We start from the raw sequence: 5217 nt of genomic DNA, 5'->3' as shown, positions 1-5217 counted from the left end.
TCTTGGAAGTGGACCTGAAACGTGATGCCGCGCGCATTTAAATGACGCTTCCTGTTCTGTAAGCCAAGAGCAGAGATTATGCTCTGTTATGAGCGTATCAACACGACCTGACGTTGATTAACTTAACTTAACAACAACAACAACAACAACAATCGTCTCAACGAGATACCTTGCTTGCCAGGCTTGAACTCAGTTGTACAGATTCTGCAATGATCTATAATTATACTGACCCCGACGAAGCATTTGATTTATGGTACAACTTGTTTATAAAAGTATATGATAAACATGCACCATTTCGAACCTCTCGTGTGCAGCAACATCCCAAACCTAAGTGGCTTAGGCCTAAAAAAAAAAATAGGTGTGGTTACGGTAACCCGACCTACCCTATTTTTAGGGGCCGATCCTATAACTTTTTATTACATTTGTCAACAAAAACACAAAAAAAAAAACGAGTGCAAAAAACGCAATGAAAGCGAAAGCGCCCGTGTCGCACACTTATTTCCCTGTCAAGTACCGTACTTTCCGGGTCATAAGGCGCGACTTTTTTCTTCGAGTTCGACCCCTGCGTCTTGTATAACGAAGCGCCTAATCCGTGTATGAAATACGAAAAAAATCAAAGAGACCGCTTGAGTACCAGTCAAACAACTTGTGATAATGCATGTTTCAGCTACTAGGTACTGCCCTGCCTTTGATCTGGCCGCACACACAGATTTCCACTCTGTTAAACTCGGTCACTGACCGGTCACTGACCCCGATGCAGGAAGTGTTTCCTCTCTCAGATATGACAGGGGAACCACCTCTCATGGCAAAAACTGGGTCATTGACCCCTGGGAAGAAGGTCGTGTCTTTTAACAAGGCCACCCAGCTATCACAATGCCTTTGGTCACTGACCGGTCACTGACCCCGATGCAGGAAGTGTTTCCTCTCTCAGATATGACAGGGGAACCACCTCTCATGGCAAAAACTGGGTCATTTTGGTGCGCCCTATTGGCCCCCTGCGTCCAATGGGTGACTGGATTACAATTTTTTTTTTAAAAGAAGGGGGTGCGTCTTAGATAACAAAGCGCCTTGTCACCCGGAAAGTACGGTAGGTTTAATTTGTACACATTAGAAAAAAAAGTTTAAAAAAAAAAAAAAGTGATTGCCTACCTACCTACCCTATTTTTTTGGCTATGTTACCGTAACCACACCTATTTTTTTTTTGGCCTTACAGACGACATTCAACATGCGATTGATTACCGCGATTTTCTTAAACGGAAGGGAAAAGAAGAAGAATACAGAAAACAGAGAAACAAAGTAACGTCCATGAAACGTGCAGCTCGTAGAAAGTATTACCGTGAGCTCGCTGCATCCAGTTCAAAACAAAACTCAAAAGCCATCTGGAAGGTGATCAACCAATTATCTCGTAAAGATACAGTAAAATCTTCACGGTTATTGATATACCTGCTGATGATCTGAACATTCATTTTACTTCTATTGTTGACAAAATAATTACAACTGATAGATCGAAACAGAATAATCTGGATAAGTTGAAACAGTTTTGTGATTCAAAAAATATTACCCATAATTTAGACATTCCTCTGCTATCTGTTAGCGAAGTCTTCCATTATCTGTTGTGCTTAAAACAAACAGGTACTCGTGGTTTGGATAATCTTGATGGGAAAATTCTGAAGTTGTCTGCCCCTTTTATCGCAGAATCCCTTACATATGTTTATAATTTGTGCCTTGACAAATCCTACTTTCCCACCAAATTAAAGGAGGCGAAAGTAATCCCGCTATTTAAATCAGGTAGTTCTTCTGACCCCGCCAATTACAGACCAATCTCAATTCTTCCTGTTTTATCAAAACCACTTGAAAAACACATATTTACACACTTGACCACTCATTTGAAGAAATACGATCTTATACATTCCAACCAGTCAGGTTTTAGAGAAAATCATTCGTGCCACACAGCATTAACAAACCTTCTTGAAAGTTGGCTTAGTAGCATTAATAATAATCAACTCTGTGGTGTCTTATTCGTCGATTTTGCTAAAGCTTTCGACGTTATTAATCATGAATTACTATTAAGAAAATTAGTTGAATATAGAATGTCACCCCAAACCTTATGCCTGCTCTCCTCTTTCTTAGCTGGGCGAGAGCAGTCTGTCTGCGTTAATTCAACCGTATCCAGCAAAAGACCTGTGTTATACGGGGTTCCCCAGGGCTCTGTCCTTGGACCACTACTCTTTTCCCTGTATATTAATGATCTTCCTCTTAGTATTAATGATGACTGCGAACTCTTTGCTGACGAAACGACCCTACACACTACTTATAAAAAATTAGACAAAGTTTATTCATCGTTGCAGAACAGTGTAGATGATCTCATTCATTGGACGGAGTATAACCACATGAGTCTTCACCCTAAAAAGACCAAATACATGTTAATAACAACAAGACAAAAGAGACAAAACATACGAAACAATCCTCATTCCATATTAATTGGTAACGACGCAATAGAGGAGGTAGGAGATCATAAAGTTTTGGGAGTAAATATCGATAATAATTTGTCTTGGGCCCATCATGTTCGGTCGGTATGTAAAACAATGTCCAGAAAAATATATCAGTTAAATAGAATTAAACACTTTCTAGATCAGCACTCAAGGTTATTATACTTTAACGCATATATACAAACCATCACAGATTATTGTTCAACCATCTGGGACTCTGCCAGTGCTAATATTTTAAAACCATTGTATAGTTTACATAGGCGAGCGCTGAAACTAATTTTACTGAAACAATCCAGTCTTGTATTTGATGATTATAAGAAACTTAAGATTCTCCCACTAAAACAAAGATTTAAATTAAATGAAGGCGTGCTCCTTCACAAAATACTTTCCGGCCGTGCACCACGAACTTTCGTTGCAAACTTTAAAGTGAAACCAAACCGAAAGTTTAACGTCCCAATTCCAAGGATAGATCTCTTCAAATCAAGCTTAGCCTATTCTGGTAGCGTCCTGTGGAATTCTCTCCCGGAATTTGTGAGAGTCCCAATGAGTCTCAATACTTTCAAAAAACACCTTTCACTGTATTTAATGTTAAATTACGAAAAATCACAGTGATGGAAGACTTCGTTTGGTTATATTTTCATTTGTCCAAAGCATCAGTGTTCATTATATCCACACAAAAACACTCAAATTAATAACACATTTACTCATGCATGTGTATTCAGCATTGTTTTCACTACGTTACATATACGACGCTTTATATTTGTGTATAATATGTAATGTGTAAATATTCATATGTTGTTGTTTTTCTCTACCTTTTTTTCTACGTTAATATCCGTGTAAATATGTGATTAGATTAGTCCCCTCTCTGGGCGAGGGCTGGTTGAAAAAAAGCTCGTTGTATTGCTTACGCCACAACCCTCGAAAAATAAAATTTGATTTGATTTGATTTGATTTGAGATAATCCATGGTTTGGTGCCGCTTACGAGGCTGAACCTGTTACCTAATTTTTTGTAAAAATATGTCTTCTTCCTCTTCTTCTTCTTCTTCTTCATATTGAGGGAATCCCTATACAGAGCAATTATCCTCATTGGTTGGTGCGCATAAGGTCCCTAGCGTGAAAGATAAAGTGGATAGTGTGTACCTATGGAAATAAAAACAGGGGTGGCAGCAACTGGCGCTGCACTGACTTGGCCCCGACGAAACAGTACAAGCAGGACGGACAATATGGAGCAAGAGCGATAGATTAATTCTAATACATTTATATTACTACTAATGTCGCATAGGTCGGGAGGGATGAGAGGGGGGATGGGTCTGGAGAGGCCGGGGAATCTAGTGTGGATGGGGGGGGGGGGGGGGGGGGGGGGGCAGACATATGTGAACGGACTCTAAGATAAGATAAAATAAATTTAAATTTACGAGAATATGGATCCACAACAAATAAAAAGAAGGTTAACACAAGCATTCCATGGAATATGCTTATGTTGATCTTCTTTCAGTTTATTTGTCGTGCCAAATCAGTTCACAGAATTGCCGAATTCGTAGAATCAGCAACATTTTCATTTTGCGGTCGGAATTGGCAAAACGCTGCATGCCAATTTCGCAAAATCGGCAGCATTTTGCCGAAAATGCTTGGGCTTCAAAAACTTGCGAAAGTCAGCAGCCATTCCAACAGTAACTTTTGAGTCATCAAAACTGCGTTTGCATTGCCATACTAAATAGCTCCCTCATTAGGGTTTGCATGGTCTGTGTCGGCCAGGTTTGTCACAGTGTCGGGCATAACTTGGCTCCATAAATGCACGAGAAAAAACTTGCCATAACTGATCAATTATTGCGATATCTATCAATTCTACAATCTTCGTGTTGCACGGTGACATGACTGTGACAAGGCATTAGAGAACTATTTAACCCAGAATTGGCTGCCGATTTTGCGAAATGAGCAAGTTTTAGAAGCCTTTATGCATTGTTGGAAAAATACTGCCGATTTCACAATATGGGGAGCACTTTGACTCGTGAATACGCGAAATGGGCAAAAATGTGGAAGCTAATGCATACGCCATGTGTAACAAGATGAGAGTTATGCGGAACGGGCCAATCTCTTGGCACCTTAGTCAGCACGCTGAGATGAGCAGTTCGGAAAGCATTGAGACAAGCCTGAAGCCGCAAAGGGGGGGGGGGGGGGGGGGGGGGGGGGGGGGGGTGTTGCTTGTCACGTGCACTGAGTCAGAAACAGGAAACTCAACAATAACATTCCCGATTAATGATTAAGAAAGCACTGCACTGTAATCATGTTTTTTCTTTCTTTCTTTTTTTAATGAATGCCTCTCCGACTTTATGGAAGTATTTCAGTAAAACTGTCATAACACAATCATCCTCCTCTCACCTCGTGTGGTTTCAACCTTATTTATTTACTCGTTTTTTAATGAATTTATTTATTCATCTATTTTAAGGTTTTTTAAAAGTTTTTTAAATTTTTTTATTAGTGAATTCGACTGTCAAGAGATTCAAGCAATTCTTTCGACCAATCCACTATTTTAACTAAATAGCCAGAGTTATGTCGTAAAATGACTTATATATCAAGGACATAAACTACCTTGAAAAACAATATTTTCTTTCCAGAATAGATTAATAACAATGCTAAAAACAGTTGTAAGCTTAATAGAATGAGGGGCAATTTTTATGAAGTGGTATGCGAAGCTATCATTGCAGCCTACCATAAAACGTACTTCCG

Source organism: Littorina saxatilis, linkage group LG2 (genome assembly GCF_037325665.1).
Source record: "Littorina saxatilis isolate snail1 linkage group LG2, US_GU_Lsax_2.0, whole genome shotgun sequence".
NCBI classification, from domain to species: Eukaryota; Metazoa; Mollusca; class Gastropoda; order Littorinimorpha; family Littorinidae; genus Littorina; species Littorina saxatilis.
Note: the sequence above shows the minus strand (reverse complement) of the source record.